The 19,354-nt window shown below is 37.3% G+C and overlaps 1 protein-coding gene across 1 annotated transcript in view; it reads left to right on the top strand.

Moving 5' to 3' along the window:
* Positions 1–18,800: 18,800 nt before the first annotated feature.
* ptgir (prostaglandin I2 receptor) overlaps positions 18,801–19,354 on the top strand; it is a 71,588-nt gene continuing 71,034 nt past the window's right edge. Inside the window, exon 1 of the mRNA XM_056473814.1 lies at positions 18,801–19,108. The gene's annotated coding sequence lies outside the window, so the exon portion shown is untranslated. The remainder of the gene's footprint in view (positions 19,109–19,354) is intronic.

The following is a 19,354-nucleotide window of genomic DNA, read 5'->3' as shown; positions in this document are numbered from 1 at the left end:
AATGAAATTTTTTATCTAAATTTGTTTAGGTTTTTATTTAAACACAATTAGTTTTCTTTCAAAGATGGAGCCAAACAAGATAAGTCATTGAGAAGGAAGATTGCTGACATATTGGCATCACTTTCATTCTTGGTATATTTTTTCCATTGTCTACATTTCAAGTTGGAACAAATATCACATAATAAAATGAGATAATGAGCAATTAAGATTGTTGTGCCATGGAAAGTCATCATTTTTACTGGCTCTTTAAAGTTTTCCAAACAACAAGGCTGATCTTTGAATCGTGTAATTCTCTGTTTTTAATTCTTGGTCTGAAGGGAGTTAACAGCTCAGTGAATGAGATAATTCGAATGAGAAAATTTCGGAAAAGCACATTTCTGCCAAAACAGAGCAATAAATCATCCTGTTCATGGTGGAATTTTAATTTGTTTTATTCAGGTAACAAGATATTTTAACTTACCCTGCAATTGTAACACTTAACACCAAACAAAAAAAGACATATTCTGAAAGTAAATATTTCCACCCTGAAAAAAAATTATCCATGAATCTCCACCTCATGACCTCACTGAAGCAAAAGCAGATGAGGCCTGTCTCAACAAAGCTTTATGAGACACTTTGAGTGATTTTTTTGCCTTCAGTGTGTTACTAATACAATGTCGTAAAATTCCCCCTCTAGGGGAGACTTACTTTCATTCATATGTGCTTTGTCAAATCAAGTTTGAGCTTTTTCTACCCCATGAAGCAACATTTCCATAATCCGTAAAAGCTTTAAAGGTGAAGCCATACTCCTGAAATCTTGCATTAAGTTAATTTTGATGTTCCAGATATTCTGTTGTAGGTTACCAGGCAAACTATAATCTGGTTTGTACAAAAGCAGAAAATCAAATCAAGGTTAAGGAGCAGTTGAAGGAAACCAGTAATGTCAAAGTTCTACCCAAAATTTAATTTTGCAGATTTAGTCTTCCTCAGGCCATCCAAAATTACTTTTTCTTCAGTAGAACATTAGAGAAGAGTTAAGCAGTCAATGGTTACCAGCACTGAGAGTCAAAAAACACATACAGGCAACTCCTGATGCTATATTGTGGTTTCACAAAGTTAAATGACAGGTCTGTTGGGATATATCGAACATTGTGTACAACATTACTAGATTTAGGTTTAAATATTTTTTGTTATTAGAATTTTTCGCACAGACATTTACTTGAAAATACACTTTTAAAAGAAATATAAGCATAAAACTTACATTTTAACAATTAGACATTGGAAAAAAAATAATAAAATAAAATAAAAACCAACAACAAACAACAGTCATAAAAATAATAATTAAACAAAAAAATAAAAAATAATAAATAAACATGCATTCCCCCAACCAACCGCCCACCAGTGCTATCCAATGGTAAAAGTAGGTACTAATGGCATAGTAAACATGTTAATCACAAGTTTGTGAAAAGGAAATGAAAGGAAACCAATTTTTTTCAAATAACAAAACCTTGTCTATTAGGGTATATCTGATTTTTTCCAGATGTAATGTACCTGTTCACTCTGTCAGCCATAATTTAATAATTGGAACTTTTTCTTCCAAAACAAAATAAGTTTTTTAGCAGAGATCAACCCATATGAAACAAACTGTTGTAACCGTGTAACTCTCAAAAATTCTTCGGAAACTCCAAATATAATTAATATAGGATCTGGTTTAATCTGAATGTCTAATGTATCTGAAAAAACTTTAAAAAATATATTTTGTTCCAGAAACTCTGCTATTTGAGACACATAACATAGGAATGAGACAGGTTGGAAACTAAAAACTGACATTTCTCACACTCCCAGAAATATTTTATTCAATTTACACTTGAAATAGTAAAGCCTATGAAGCACTTTAAACTGAATGAGAATGTCTTGCGTTAATGGAATATCTGTGAACCAGTTCAAGATTTTGTTCCCAAATTTCACTTGGAATTTCTACTGCAAGTTCTTCTTCCCAAGCAGATTTAATGTTCTCCATAGATGGACTTTTCATCTGTTCTAAACCCTTGTAAAGCAAGGAAATAGGACTACTATCTTTAAAGCATCTTTCCAGAAATGTGTCCAGATACATGGGTGATGCCGTGGGTATCAACATTTGAAGGTATTAACATATTTGAAGGTATCAACATTACTAGATTTAATCCAATGTTAATCCACAGCTTTATCCAAAATTCTTTATTGTATGTTCTGAAAGTTTTTATTTATAGAAGAAATATGCATTTATATAACTAAAGAAGCAAAATGACATACAAAGCCAAGCAATTGCTACCTAAAACAATGACCTATTATTTGTGCTGGCTTGTAGTCAGACTATTTAAACCTTAACTCTTGTGTACTGTTGGATCGTTTTTATCAATTCAGGGCTGATTTTGAGGCTTAATTGGTCCATAACTTTAGTTTAGTTTAATTTATTTAAGTTCTCACATTCAGCAATTGCTGAAAAATTAAAAGTGATTTTAGGCTTCTATTTTAGAATTAAGAACTGCCTTTTTTGATGCTAAAAAGAAGCTGTTGATGCAACATTTATGTCGAAATTGGACTACGGTGATGTTATCAATAATCTTGTTTAGGGTCTGCATGCATTGGATACTGTTTACTAAGGTGCACTAAGATTTATTACTAATTTTAAATCCCTTACTCATCATTGTATGTTTTATACTAGGGTAGGTTGGTCTGCTTTGTCCATTAATAGGCTCAAGCATTGGCATATCTTTGTTCACGAATCTATATTGGGTTTACTCCCATCATATCTCCAGAATTACATTTGTAAAAAAAAACTGTCCTTAGCTATGACCTTCGATCACAGGATATTTATTTACTGTCTGTTCTGTTCCTGTTCGGACTGAGATGGGAAAAAAGACTTTTAAATATGCAGCACCTTTTGCATGGAATAATCTACAAACAAAGTTTCAGTTTAAAGCTTTTAAATTTAGTTTAAATGATTTAGAAATTGAAGCACAGGCTTGGAAATGTTTTGAATTGTTTGTTTGTTAATGTGTGATTCATGTTAAGTGTTAATTGTTTTTGTTTGTTGTCTGTTTGACCCATGTGCCATGTATACTGCCTAATCTTGGCCAGGATGCTAATGTATAATCTCAATGCGTCTTTCCTGGTAAAATAAAGGTTCTAATAATAATAATAATAATAATAACTTTCTCTGTGTTTCAGCAAATATAATAATGTTTGGTGACAAATCTTATTTTGACACATATTTTGGGGAAATGCTTTGAAAACTTTCAAAATTCAACAATACACACTGGGCAAATTTACTACCTATTCGTTATGTTGGTGGCTGTTTTTGCCCCATTGACTTCCATTATAATGGTTGCATAATCATGCATTCTTGATTGGTGGTGCCTTTTCTTTTGGGAAGAGCTAAATTGACTAATTTTAACATTTGATCATCAGTTGCAAACAAGCTTATTTTCTAGATAAAAATTATATGATTATATGGAGTATAGTGTGTGTGTGTGTGTGTGCGTGTGTGTGTGTGTGTGTGTGTGTGTGTGTGTGTGTGTGTGTGTGTGCGTGTGTGTGTGTGTGGTGTGTGTGTGTGCGTGTGTGAGTGTGTGTGTGTGTCTGTGTTTGGGCATGTGTGAGTGTGTGGGTGTGTGTAAGAGAGGCCCTTGCGCACTTAACTTGATGTGTTTGAAAAAATAAAAATAAGCAGCTCAGCTCTCAGAACATAGTAGATACTGCATTTATGCACATACCTATCTAAAGGGTTAATGATACCAACTGGTGATCAACAGTAAGAATAAAAAGTTTCACCTCTTCCAAACATGGAAAACACCAACAGTCACAAATACATGATTATTTGGTGTTAATGTGATTATAATGGAAGTCAATGGGACAAAAACAGCCTCCAACATAATGAAATGGTAGTCAATTTGAACAGTACACAAGGGTTAAAAGAAATGGTGAGTTGAACTTTATGACCAAAATATATATTTGAAAGATATGACATTTTATCTCACAATGTACATATATTTGACTATAAATTGACTACCTCTAACGTCATTCAGACAAAAAGTTTCAAGCCACCCACACACTTTCAAACTGCACAACTGTCATTTCCAGTTAAAGCTGGAAAACAAGAAATTCACAAACAGATTTAATAATAGATTGTGCCTATGCAAACCCTCTTTTTGTCAGGAGGATCTGCAGACAGACTTCAGTCCAAAATAAATGAATTAATAAATATGACATTTAAATACTGCCCACTTTATTTACTGTTCTCAAATAAAATTTAGAAGTATGGTCAAATATCTATTTCAATGTGATGTCATTTTCTTCTGCTTGTTCTGAAGTTAGTTTAGTTTATTGCAACTACACTGAAGATAGTTTATTTATTGATTGATACATGACATTTCCGAAGTGATGCTCTGTGATCAAAATTACAAATAATGCAAAACAATGAGCAAATATACTTTTTATTCCCAGGTAAATAGGTCTATGTATCTGTCTACTATCATCTGATAAACTGTCCTGTCAAGCAATGTTCACATATTTGATGCAGCATAAATAAGTACAAATGCTTGTTTGGGATTTTCTATGTTGTACTTTAATTATTCTTGTCCTGTTTGGTAAATTTGCATAATAATATCTTGGACAGTCCTAACCAATAGCTCATTATGAAACACATTCTGTGTATATTCACAATATATTTTGAAGCACTTTGTTCATTATTGTCTGTTTGTTTTTTTGTCCACCAGTGGAAAAAAAATGCCAGCTAATCGGTTATAAGTGGAATCTTTCAATAAATGGAAAGTTTTGCTTCACAAGACTTCAGTGTGTCATCAGTAACCATGGCTATTGATTTGTTTGTATGCTTTGTTTTTAATCTAAAAAAAACTGTCACCATTCACTGTCAATACATGAATCACCAAGGACTAAGAATTCAGCTCAAAATCTACTTTACACTTTTTCTTGATAGCTTTTGACCTGGTTAAAGAAGCAAAGATTCACTCAGTTTTCATCATCACTATCCCAGCAGAGCAAAAGACATGTCTTCCAAATATGTGAACCCTTTCTCATTGCATTGCAGCCAAAAAAGTTCAGTTTGGCCTGAGGAGAAATGGTTGTGCACAACCAAGCCTGATTTCTCTCAAAGTTTTTTCCTTCACTTTCGTCAATTGGTGAAGTTTGTTCCTCATGATTGTTGCCACTGGCGTGCTTGGTGTTTGGACTTTCAGCAGTGAAAATGAAACCACACTGAACTGAACTAAACTGAATTTCAACTCTGAAAACTAATACAGTTTCAATTTACTACAACTTCTATGTTAAGCTGCTGACACAATCTACATTGTAAAAGTGCTATAGAAATTATGATGAATTGAATTAAATTAGATTGACACATTGTCTGTCTAATTTTTTAAAACAGTAAACACGGATGTCATTCAAGTGATTTTTTAGCTATGGTAACCAAACAGAAACCATCTATTACTAACTAACAGAAACTTCCAAAATCAGTATGAAATCATTGAAGCTTGACACTCCTTTATACAAATCTTCAATTAGCAACCAGTCTGCAAAGCTTATATAAAAAGGTGCAGGTCTGTGGTGTTCAGGATGGATACAGAAGGTCAATATTGACTGTGTCTTATACTCAAATAGATTTTACTGTATTTTGGTTTACATGCAATTTCAGTAATATTTACAGTATTTCAGTTTTCAGTCATATGTAGTTTGAAAAAAGGTGGATTGAAAAAATGAATGCAATGGACTCAATAAAGATTGCATCAAAGCATATTTTTTTCTGGATTCAGCTCTTTTCAAAAGAAGGCAAATGTGAAATTTGTACAAAGAAAGATAACAAATGCCACTGGCAATAGGCTAAATGACAAGCAGTGCTTTGTGTTTTGTTGTCCATTGTGCAATGATGGATTGAAAGAGCTCATGTACTTGTTTGCAAGTTGTTTAGAGGCAAAATTACCTTTTATTGCATATTTGAAATGTTTTGGCACAGTTAGAGACTTTTGCAAGCAAAATGTGTCATTTTGACCATGATTGCTGCAGTTTCGACCTGTGTGTTTCAGTTGACGGCTGCATCAAAGCAATCAAGAAAACGTGTACTGTTCTACTGAAGAAAAGAAAGTCCCCTACAGCTAGAATGACCTGTGGGTGAGTAAATTCACAGGAAATTTTGTAAACAATCCCTTTAAAGCAGGGGTGACCAAACTTTTTCTTATGAAGGGCCAAAACCTAAACTTGATTAAGGGTGGTGGGCTGGAGAGAAATATACCAAACTGTAAAGTTGGCATTGTAATTTCCTAATTCATCGTTTATTCATTCATTCATTCATTCATTCATTCATTTTATTTTTGCCTTAGTCCCTTATTAATCAGGGGTCGCCACAGCGGAATGAACTGCCAACTTATCCAGCATATGTTTTACACAGTGGATACCCTTCCAGCCGCAACCCAGCACTGGAAAACACCCATACTCTCTTGCATTCATACATATACACTATGGCCAATTAAGCTTATTCAATTCACCTATAACGCATGTTTTTGGACTGTGGGGGAAAACGGAACACCCAGAGGAAACCCACACAAACTTTGGGTGAACATGCGAACTCCGCACAGAAATGCCAACTGACCCAGCTGGGGCTTGAACCAGCGACTTTCTTGCTGTGAGCCAATCGTGCTACCCACTGCTCCATCGTGATGCCCCTAATTTATTATTATAATTCATTATATAATTTATTATACAAATATAAATTATTATGGAATTTAAATAACACTATAATTTCATTATTTGTTGTTTATTTAATTACAATTTAATTTTATTTACTATTTTTTTTTCATGAGGGGGTCAGAATTCAAATTACATATATGATAGATATTATCTTTCTACTCAATGTAATTTTCTGAAATGTTTTTCACAAAAAAAGTTCAATAAATATATATATATATATATAAAAAAAGAAAAAAATAATACTATAATTTATTACATTTAAAACACTTTAATTTAATTAATAATTAAATATTTTTGTACATTTTATAATGAATGAATGAATGTCTTACATTAAACAATTACAAAAACATGAACAATTACATATATAACACTAAAAAATACACTTTGCCTTGATTGACTTGCTGATGTCTTCTGCAATGTTCGCTATCCATCAAGTGACTGTATTATTATTATTATTATTATTTTAATCTGATTCATTCACAACATTTAGTTAAAGCATTTAATTCCAGTTTGCTTTTTTGTAGTTCAACAGTTAAAAAAAATGTTTTGTTAAATTAGAAATGACAATCTCTGTTGAAGGCATTCCCCCAAAAATTCATTCTCCTTCTCCTCTCAGGTGGGATGGAGGGCCAAATCAAAGGTTACCGTGAGCCCTAGTTTGGGCATCTCGGCTTTAAAGGTTAGAATTACCCTTTTTCAGTCCATAGCAGAAATAACCTTCATACTTAGTTAACGTGTTTTAAGAAACAGTGGTGTTTAATTTTTTAAAGGATAATTTATGAATGATAATGCCAAATGAATGATTTAATGACCAGTGGTGGAAGGAGAATTGAAAATCGAATTAAAAAGAATACTGGAAATCATACTTAAGTAAAAGTATCATTACTTGCCTAAAAATGTAGTGCAAGTAGAGTAAAATAATCTATTGTAAATATTACTCAAAGAATAAGATGTTAAGATGTTAATATTAGGTTGTGATGTCAGGTGACCAAAATTCAATGTCTTGCCAGCGTCTAAGGACAATGTTATTGTGATGTCCAATAACAACGTCAAATGATTTTTGGTTGATTTTAGGTTGTGTTAGAAAGTTATCAAAATCCAGAGTCGAGCCAACATCTTAAACCAACGTTATATTGACGTCAAATACTGACATTTATTCATCAGGTATGGCAACCAAAATCCAACACCTGACAAACGTCATAGTGGTAACGTCCGCATTAAGCTGTAACATCCAACCCAGGCTCATTCTGAGAACGTAGCCCCGGGGACGTTTCTGGAGACCGCGAGATACGTAGCCGGGGGTACGTCCGGCTGCATTTCATTTTTTTAAGCGAACGCTGCGGGGCGGTGTGACGCCGTTCCTTTCGGCGCTTGCCGGCCGGCCGGCCGCTCGCCTCCGTGTGGAGGGCTTTCCCGCTGCAACCAGTTTGTCCGGTTAGCTCTTCGTGTACTTTGGCGGACTCGAGGCGCAGGGAGGGGCTGACCACGACGACGACCGGGTTCGAGTCCGGGGAAGAGCGGTTCCAGAAATCAGGTAAGAAAACAAAATCCAAAAAAATGAAGCGAACAGGTTCGTCACAGGGTGAGGATGTACTCAAAATCTGAAAACGTGGTAAAAATCAGACGAGGGCTTTTCTTTTTCTGGACGGCTTTTGTGAATCGTCAACGGTTGGGTTTAGGGACGGAGGAGGAGGGTGGGTCAGCCGATTGGCCGGTCGCACGGTCAATCATTCTGTCGTCCAGGCAGACAGGCGGAAGGCCGTTCGACAGCGGCCTCTAGCGGGTTTACGCGAGGACGGCGCGGGAGAAAGCGCGCACAGCGGCCTCTCGCGGATTCGCGAAAACAAAAACTGCAAAAATACGTACCTCCCGGGACGTATCTCGCGGTCTCCAGAAACGTCCCCGGGACTACGTTCTCGGAATGAGCCTGGGTTGGTAACATCTTTAGTCATTGATATTTGATTAATTTTAGGTTGGACGTTGGACATTGATGTCGGCCTGACATTGACTTCTGACGTCAAACAGATTTTCATTTCCAAACAAAATGAAACGTCCCCACGACATTGGGGTACAACTTCAATCTGACGTCATGTTGACGTTTTGTGCCTGATGGGTGTTTGAAAGCTATTTTAGTCATCATAAAGTAAACATCCATCATTTTTTCATCAGTAACATGCATCTAAACAATCTCTGGGTCAATGCGTGTAAAGATTTTGGACATCTTCTTGGACACTTTTAACGCTTCCAAACAGTTTGCTGTACTTATGAATTAACCGTGCCTTGAGGTAGATCATTTTGATGCGATTTACCCCTTTACTTTTACTGTATGTGTGATTTGATTGGACAGGAATCACAGGACTGAAGTTTCTAATCCACATAGACAAGAAAAAATAAAGTAGTGAAAGGAAAGTAATGGGGTAAAAGTATCGATACAGCACTAAAAATGTACTCAAGAGAAAGTAAGAGTGCACATTTTTAAAACTACTTAGTAAATTACAATTCCTGAGAAAAACTACTCAATTACAGTAGTTTGAGTATTTGTAATTTGTTACTTTACACCACTGTTAACGACTCACTAATGCCATTGTGTTTTTTGTATTTGGCATAGGTGGTGGTTCTTATGCCTTTATCAACCATATCTAAGCCTAAACTTGTTCAATTTGAATGGAAAAATATGTTGGCACAGAAAGCACAGCACATGCAAAAAGAGAAACGCACTGCAAATACCACAGACCACAACAGAAATGTGTCAGGGAAGCCCCTGAAATTGTGTTGTTGGAGATCTGAGAGGTTTTTTGTTTATTTCAGCATCTTGACCATATCTTTCTTTGTTGTTTGAATATTCTTAATAATTTGACGAATTGTACAATTAACGTTAAATAATATGTTATTTACTTGTTAATATTTTCACTCAGATATACAGCACCATTAATGGTGTGCTGATCAACATCCAGTAATGCCATTTGTCATTGTGTTAGCTACTATGCTTACATTATGAAGTACAAAAATAGTATTAACAATTTGCTTAAACAAACACCCTGGGGACAGACGCAGTGATAAATCACAGGACTACAACATGGTTGGTTAGATTAGAATATGAAAGGGTTATTTACTGTCATATTTAACGTTTCCCATTCTGTGAGAGCCTCCAGGCATGGCACACGAAGTGATGCCTATTCTTGCTTGTTTAAAATTCCCACAGTGTTTTACTTGACGGTAAAGTGAGCAACACTTAAAAAGAGCAACACTTTACAAAAAGATTCAATTAGTTAATGTATTTACTAAGATTGAATAAGAATATACAATCTTGTACATCATTTATTACTCATTGTTCAACATGTACTAATGCATTAACAAAACTGTTAATGTTGTATTTGTGAACATTAGTTAATGCAATTTGAGTTAACAAGAGCTAAAAATGAACAACTTTACTTTTAATAACTAATGTTTTGAATAAATACTGTACTAAGTGTATTGTCAATAGTTTGTTTTTGTAAATACAATAACTAACATTAACTAATGTAACCTTATTGCAATCATTCATTAATTTTCCATCGGCTTAGTCTCTATTTCAGGGGTCGCCACAGCGAAATGACAGTAGACAGTGAATGCCTTTCCAGCCACAACCTAGTTCTGGGAAACACCCTTACACATTATTGTAGTGTTATCAAAAAAATATATATATAAAAAAAAATAATAATAGTAATAATAAAAATAATTCCCAATATGGGTTGCGGCTGGAAGGGCATCCACTGCATTAAACATATGCTGGAATAGTTGGCTGTTCATTCCGCTGTGGTGACCTCTAAAAATAGAGACTAAGCAGAAGTAAAAAGAATGAATGAATAAATAATAATAATAATAATAATAATAATAATAATAAGAAGAAGAAGATGATGATGATGATGATGATGATGGTGCACCCTGTCTGAATTATTCACCCTCTTTATTTCCCACCTGAAAACTGTTAACGTGTCCAATAAAAATGTGTTTCATTCATGTATACTCACTGCGGTTTCCTCAGCAATTAATCATAACCATGTGTGAGTGTCTGGCAACATATTCATCTGTTTGGTGTGTGGCGAGACAGAATTCCAGCCGCGTATCTGTTGGGGTGAAACATAAAAAAGTGCGGCAATGTGAAATCATAACTGACAGTGACTCAGACTGACACTCAGACTATAACAAGAGCCCGTATTATGGGTTTTTGAAAATGACCTTCCATGCAGTGTGTAACACAGCTCTAAGTGAAGTGAAATATCCAGGCTTAAATCTGAAAGTGCTTTATGTTTAAAACTACTGATTCATCTATAAAAGAGTCGACTCATGGTGGTTCCAATGAATCGCCTCAGTAACAAATCTTTAGCCGTGTCTGCGTGACATTGATACGGAACTCAAGCCCAGCCCATTTGTTGTGGGCGCAGACCCCCAAAAATTTAAACCCCTGGCCCAGCCCACAAACACTGTACACAAACACTAGCAGATCCCGGTTGAATCAAGTCGCAGAGACGCTATACTGTGAAGTGTGAGGGAAAATTAGTGTTAAAATTATTGTTATTTTCCCTACCCAAATATGAGGCTGTGAAGAGTCAGTGGTTGAAGTTCCTCCATTTCACAAGTGTAAGTAAGTGCAATTAAAATGGTTGCCTCCTTGTTTTCTCTAGCTTGCAAATTATGTATTTATTTGTGTTTTATTTCTTGTAACTACTCCAAGTGGCTTGTAGTGTATCTGGTTAACTCTTTATGTTCTCATATCGCATCTAAAACCAAGATGAAATGCAACATGTGTCGCTTTGTTCACGAATTTAAATGCATTTGTGAGCTGGATCCACTGCCGTTTGTTGTTGCTATGGCCACTGTTGGCTGTTCCTACACACGTGCGGCGGTCAAGTTTCAAAATAGTTCAGCTTTTGCCACTGTGTGGATTAATACTGAACGTGTGTGACTGTTTTACTTATGGTTAAGAATAGAGTAATATGCTGGTGTTTAACTGCATTGCTTTAATGCACTCCTGCATTGGGCTCACACATACACTCTACACTCTGACTACTTCAAAATTGTTGATAAGCTGTCCACCACAGTATTTCTCTTTGTCTAGTGCTGAAATCAGTCGACCAATCACAACAGACTGGGTCTTGGACCAATCAGCGCAGATTAGTATCGCGCTAAGGATACGCCGAGATAATTAGGTAAATATAAATGTATATCATAAGACAATGAAAGTGTTTTTGACCTTGTATGCATATCAGCTTGTTGTTGGAGACCCCCAAAACCAAAATATGCATAACAGGGCTCTTTTAAACTATATAGCAGAAAGAAAATGTTCACAAAACCTAAAAATGTAAAAAAAAAATAAATAAATAAAAGACATTTACACACTGCTCTATGACATATAAAACAAATAATTATAATGTTGGTGAAAGATCCATTCTGTTCTTTAATGTCAATGTGTATGCAAAGAAAGGAATTAGTTTATAAACATAATTTTAAAAAGTATATATTACTTTTAATGTTTTATAATACGCTTATTACCAGTATTCTGTTCTGTAACATCAATGTGCATGCACAGGAAAAAAACATAATTTAAAAATATAATTTTTAAAATACTCTCTGATTTATATAGCCTCATAAACAGCAATCTAATTGTGAATGGTGTACAGATGCTTTATTAGTGTAAAAGGATAATTTAGGTCCATTGGGGTGCCAAAACATTCTTCCAACTATCTTTTTTTTTGTAAAAAAAAAAAAAATCCCAAATTGGTTTGGAACAAATGGAGGGTGAGGAAATGATCCTTTTGTTTGGTGAACTACTGATTTTAACTCTGTCACATAAGGGACAACATATATGAGGATCCACATGCAGTTAATTTAGACAAGCAACGGTCAAACAGGTAGTAAACAGGATCATAAAGATCATCCAAAATCGTAGTCAAAAACAGGTGAAAGGTCAGAACAGGCAGCAAAGAATCAATATAAACAGTAAAATAAGGAAGAAACAAGAAACCAAGATGTGTGTGTGCCGTGCTTACTGTCCATCTGAATAGTCCTGAACTGTTTGCAATCAAGGGGGATCTGGACCAGGTGTGTAAGTGAAGTGCGTGATGGCATTTGTTGTTCATTAAAGTGGCAGATTTGTAACTCTTCAGCTATCTGGAGAACGACCAGGCTTGATCGCTGGTGATCATTAATCAAATCTATAGATGTCACTCTCAGCAGTGTGAACTGCATATCTATTTGTTATGAATACTTTCTCACAAATAAAGTAAAAGAAGTTTCTTTTAAACTGATCAATAGGTTTTATCTTTTCAAGAAATTTATACAAAAGTTTAGAGTTGAGTTGTTCTTTTTGCGTGAATGGTGACGAAATGGTAAAACGTTTATTTTGAACATAGGCTCATTTTGAAAACTTAAATAACAGGGTGAGAATGTGGTCAAATCTAAAAAAAACATGGTAAAAATCAGGAGAGGGCTTTTCTTTTTCTGGATTGCTTTTTAAAACTGTCGGTAGCGTTTAGGGAAGTGGGTGGGCGGGTCAATCTTTGCTTTTGAAAACATTATTTAGGGAAGTAGGAGGGTGAGTCAGTTGATCGGTCAGTCAGTCAGTCATTCCGTCAGTCAAACAGTCAATCAACAGCGGCCTCTGGTGGAGTTAAGTGAAAACAGAATCAGAATCAGAATCAGAATCAGTTTTATTGCCAAGTGTGCTTCACACACACAAGGAATTTGTTTTGGCTACAGAAGCTTCCAGTGTACATAAAGTGACAAGTGACAACACAAAATAATAACAAAACAAAAAAATAAAATAATAATAAAAAATGATGAACATTAAACAGATGCGGTTAGTGAAGAAACCTGGATGTTGAGTTGTATGTACAGATTGTTATAAATATACAGGTTATAAGGTGCTGTGTACAAGTGCGAATGTAGAGAGTATTGCATTGTATATTGATATAAGGTGCTGTGTACAAGTGCGTATGAGAAAGTATTGCACATATTTATTGCACAGTAAGGGAATATTTAACTGTTCATAAGGTAGATCGCCTGAGGAAAGAAACTTTTCCTGTGTCTGGCTGTTTTTGTGCTTGGTGCTCTGAAGCGCCGACCAGACGGTAACAGTTCGAACAGGTAGTGTACTGGGTGTGAGGGGTCCAGAGTGATTTTGCGAGCCCTTTTACTCACTCTGGAAGAGTACAGTTCTTGAAGTGTAGGAAGGGTTGTGCCAGTGATTCGTTCAGCAGTCCGGACTATTCGCTGTAGTCTACGGAGGTCGGTTTTGGCAGCTGAGCCGAACCAGACAGTGATTGAAGTGCAGAGGATGGATTGGATGACAGCTGAGTAGAACTGTACGAGCAGCTCCTGTGGCAGGTTGAACTTCCTCAGCTGACGAAGGAAGTACAGTCTCTGCTGGGCTTTCTTCACAATAGAGTCTATATGAATGTCCCACTTCAGATCTTGAGAGATGGTGGTGCCCAGGAACCTGAATGACTCTACTGCAGCCACAGTGCTGTTCATGATGGTGAGTGGGGGGAGTGCAGGGGGGTTTCTCCTGAAGTCCACTATCATCTCCACTGTTTTGAGCGTGTTCAGCTCCAGGTTGTTGTATCTGCACCATAACGCCAGCCGCTCCACCTCCTGTCTGTATGCAGACTCGTCACCGTTCTGGATGAGGCCGATAACAGTAGTGTCGTCTGCAAACTTAATGAGTTTGATGGAGGTGTCTTTTGCAGTGCAGTCGTTGGTGTACAGGGAGAAGAGCAGTGGAGAAAGAACACATCCCTGGGGGGCACCAGTGCTGATGGTGCGGCTGTCGGATGTGATTTTGCCCATTCTGACTAGCTGTTGTCTATCTGTCAGAAAGCTGGTGATCCATTGACAGACAGAGCTAGGAACAGAGAGCTGGGCCAGTTTGTACTCAAGCAGTGATGGGACGATGGTGTTAAAGGCAGAACTGAAGTCCACAAACAGAATCCTTGCGTAGTTCCCTGGTTTGTCCAGATGTTGTAGGGTATAATGCAGTCCCATGTTGACTGCATCATCCACAGACCGGTTTGCTCTATAGGCGAACTGCAGGGGGTCCAGCAGGGGTCCAGTGATGTCCTTCAGATATGCTAGCACCAGTCTTTCGAATGACTTCATGGCCACAGATGTTAAGGCCACAGGTCTGTAGTCATTGAGTCCTGTGATCTTTGGCTTCTTCGGGATTGGGATGATGGTGGAGCGCTTAAAGCAGGATGGAACTTTGCGCTGTTCCAGTGATCTATTGAAGATATGTGAGAAAATGGGAGCCAGCTGGTCAGCGCAGGTTCTCAGACAGGCTGGTGAGACACCATCTGGCCCTGGTGCTTTCCTTCTCTTCTGTTTACTGAAGATCTGACGCACATGATCCTCACTGATCTGAAGAGCAGGGGGGGAGAGGAAGATGGCTGGAGGTGTTGATGGCTGTGTAGGGCGATGGTCCGGGCTGTGTTGATGTGGTATTGATGGCCGTGTAGGGAGACGGTCCGGGCTGTGTTGATGTGGTGTTGATGGCTGTGTAGGGAGATGGTCCGGGCTGTGTTGATGTGGTGTTGATGGCTGTGTAGGGAGATGATCCGGGCGGGTGTGAGGTGTCTGGTCATAGGTGTCAAACCTACAGTAGAACATATTCAGCTCGTTTGCAATATGTTTATTGCTGTCGATACTGGGGGACGGTGTCTTGTAATTAGTGAAATCTTTTAAGCCTCTCCACACTGATGCAGGGTCGTTAGCTGAAAACTGGTTTTGCAGCTTTTTGGCATAGCTTTTCTTAGCCACACCAATCTCCTTTGTCAATGTGTTCCTGGCCTGATTGTAAAGGATCCTGTCACCACTCCTGTAAGCATCCTCTTTGGCCTGACGAAGCTGTCTGAGTTTTGGTGTGAACCATGGTTTATCATTGTTAAATGACAAGTAGGTCCTGGTAGGGATGCATAACTCCTCACAGAAACTGATGTATGATGTTACAGTCTCTGTGAGCTCGTCCAGATCTGTGGCTGCAGCTTCAAAAACATCCCAGTCAGTGCATTCAAAACAGGCTTGTAAGACCTGCTCTGTGTCGTTGGTCCATCTCTTGACAGTCCTTAATACTGGCTTAGTAGTTTTAAGTTTTTGCCTGTACGTTGGTATAAGATGAACCAGGCAGTGATCGGAGAGTCCTAGAGCTGCTCTGGCGACGGAGCGATATGCATCCTTTACTGTGGTGTAGCAATGGTCCAAAATGTTATTGTCTCTGGTGGGGCATGTAATGTGCTGTTTGAATTTAGGCAGCTCATGTGTGAGTTTTGCCTGATTAAAGTCCCCAAGTATGATGAAAACAGAGTCCGGGTGTTGTTGTTCTGTCTCTGTGATCAGATCAGCCAGCTGTTGCAGTGCAGTACTCACGTGTGCTTGCGGTGGAATGTAAACACAGACGAGAATGATCGAGGAAAACTCTCTTGGTGAATAAAAAGGCTTACAGTAAATGAAAAGCACTTCCACATCAGGACAGCACATCTTCTTTAACACAGTTACATCCGTACACCACCTTCTGTTGATGTAAAAGCATGTCCCACCACCGCGCGTTTTGCCCGTTGACTCCGTATCGCGATCTACTCTGTACAGCTGAAAGTCCGGTAGGTTTAATGCGCTGTCCGGAATGGCTTCGTTTAGCCAGGTTTCCGTGAAACACAGGACAGCAGAGTTGTTAAAGTTCTTGTTTTTGCATGTGAGCAGAAGTAGTTCGTCCATTTTGTTAGGAAGAGAGCGGAGATTCGCCAGGTGAATGCTGGGCAGCGCCGTTCTGAAGCCGCGCTGTCTTAGCCTGACGAGCGCGCCGGCTCGCTTCCCACGCTTGCGCGTCTTGTAGCATTTCCACAATGCGGCTGCTCCGCCGACCACAATGTTCCGCAAAACGCCACAAAAATCAAAATCCAGTTCTTGATTAGTTGGTGTGCACTGCCGAATGTTCAGCAGCTCGTCCCTGGTGTAACTGATCGTATTTGATAAACATAAAACAGGACAGACTAACAAAAACAGTGCAAACACTGGAGAGCCCCACACCGAAGCGGCCATCCGCGGCGCCATCTTGATGAGGTTTTTCTTGATGAGGAAACAGCAGGCGCTAATGGCACTCGAGAGATTTCAGATCTGAAAAAGTGTACACAGCGGCCTCTGGTGGATCCGCAAAAACAGAGTTTTCATAATGAGCCTGGGTTGTTTATTTTGGTCATGTCATTACATTCAGGAGTTTTGGAATAATAAATTTAATCATTTTTTTATGCAAATTTTACATTCACAAATGTAAATTTTCAAGTACTAAACCTGCCTTTGTGGTCTTCTTAAAAGAAATGTAGAACTATATAAAGTTAATATTAGGATTGACTAAAAAGAAAGCTTTAAGAACTGTCAAAATATGCTCTGCTCTTAAGATCTTCTTATATGTAATCTTAAATGAATTGCAAAAACCTTTAATGCTTTTCTTGTTTCCTTTCTCTTTTTTTAAATGATGTTATTTTTCTATTGTTCCATATTGTACTGTACTTTTTGTCAATGACACTTATTGATTGATATTCTATTTTATGTTTCATGTCCTGTTATTTATGTTCCTGTATTTACGAATTTTAAAAAAATCAATTTGTTATGAGTGTATTACTGCATTTACAACCTTTTTCATACTTCTAATCAAACAACAACAAAAAAACTGCTTTGAGTATATATCGATGGACATTTAGGCCACAAGGGATGTTAATATTTCTTTGTCTGATAATGTACAGGAACACACTTTAGCACAGACAGATATTTTGCAGATTTATATCAGAGATAATGTCCTACTTTGCTTCTGAAGGCGACATCAACACAGTCAATCTTGAGGACTAAGACAATATGATACCAATATTCTCAAAAAAACTGTAAACAAATACACATGTAATTGTTTGGGATGGAGTGATAACACACGACCATTAAGAGGAAAGGGGAAGAATTTTATCTGTTTCCTGTAGAAAGTGCTGCATAGTTATTTCTCATGGCTCCAGGGTACTTCTCCAATATTCATAATGCATGCTGATGGACATCAACAATCATACCATCCTAGGCAACTCAAATATACAGTATCTACACATGCAAACCGATAAACCACAACAGATGCACCCAAACATGATCTAATTTTAGACTGTGGAAGTGGGATTTATTTAATGGACGATAATGATCATTGAATAATCTGAACATGGAGACATGTGGAAAGCTTGTGATTTTGATTTAATCTTATTTTATATCCCAGTTAGACAATATTTAATTGCTTTTGCATAACAGTGCTAGCTCAAATAAAATTTTAGAAGTAAATTTTGGTTAAAAATGGTTAGTATAGCCTGATATAACAGCCAAGATGTTTAGAAACCACAAGGAAAAACTCAAATTCACTTTCCTTTGACTTAGTCTCTGATTTATCAGGGGTTACTACAGCAGATTGAACCGCCAATTACTCAGGAATACACTGTAAAAAAATACATGGTTCAACTCGATTAAGTGACCTTAGCAAATTCATGTTTATTGAACATAAAACAATTACGTTTTCCCCAAAAAATCTCAAGAATTAACAAATAACTACAAAGAAGTAGTTTGAATAAGCACCAAAAATAATGCTTTTGAGTGTGTTTTATGTGGAGGAAACCACAACCCCTAGCATTAAGAGTACACTAACTCGTGAACAGACAGACAGACAGACAGACAGACAGACAGACAGACAGACAGACAGACAGACAGACAGACAGACAGACAGATAGATAGATAGATAGATAGATAGATAGATAGATAGATAGATAGATAGATAGATAGATAGAAAATATATAATTTTGATGAAATTTAATATTTGTTTCAAACGCGTCAATAAATCATGTAAATTTCAAAAGCGAATATGCAAAAGTCGGTCTGTAAAGTCCGTCAGTGTGTGAGTGTTTGTGTTTGCCTGACGCGCTGAATAGTGAGGTGCTGTCAGATGCTCCTCCTCTTGTTTTTCAAGGGCTGCTTTATCAGCCACAGAAGGGAAGTCTTAGCAGTCCTGTCTCACACACTCACCAGTCCTACATTACTCTATTCTACTGTACAGTACTATATGGTACCTTCCGAGTGCGTGCAGTGAAGCGGTCAGCGCGGTTCTTCACTTCAGCTTCAGATTCCTTGGACTTCAGAAGAACCTGAATAACTCGAACAACTATACTAAGAACAGTTCAAAACGAGACGAGAAAACTTCATTGAAAGAACGGTAGCCCGAAGACTTCTCATAAACTTCTCATTGCTGTGAAAAATTATGTTTGGAGGAGTGACAGAAATCCTCCATGTGTTCTGTGTGGCGGCGAGGAATGGCCGCGCGCTCCAGTGATGGACTCTGCCTGGACAGGTGCGTGTTCAGTTCCTCCAGACTGATGCTTGACGACTCAGATGATGTGAATTTACCGCTGTGTGACTCATAGAAACATCTGCAATACATTATGACACATGATACATAAAGCATGATATTGCAGCGCACTCGACACAAGCGGATCAACACTGTTTTGCTTTGTTTTCTAATATAACTTACACAAATAAAAACAGTCTTGTTTATTTAAAATATAAATATTACAGCAGCTAGATTGAATAATTGAGT

This window comes from Danio aesculapii, chromosome 15, assembly GCF_903798145.1.
Source record: "Danio aesculapii chromosome 15, fDanAes4.1, whole genome shotgun sequence".
NCBI classification, from domain to species: Eukaryota; Metazoa; Chordata; class Actinopteri; order Cypriniformes; family Danionidae; genus Danio; species Danio aesculapii.
Note: the sequence above shows the minus strand (reverse complement) of the source record. Positions and strands in the feature narration are given on the sequence as shown.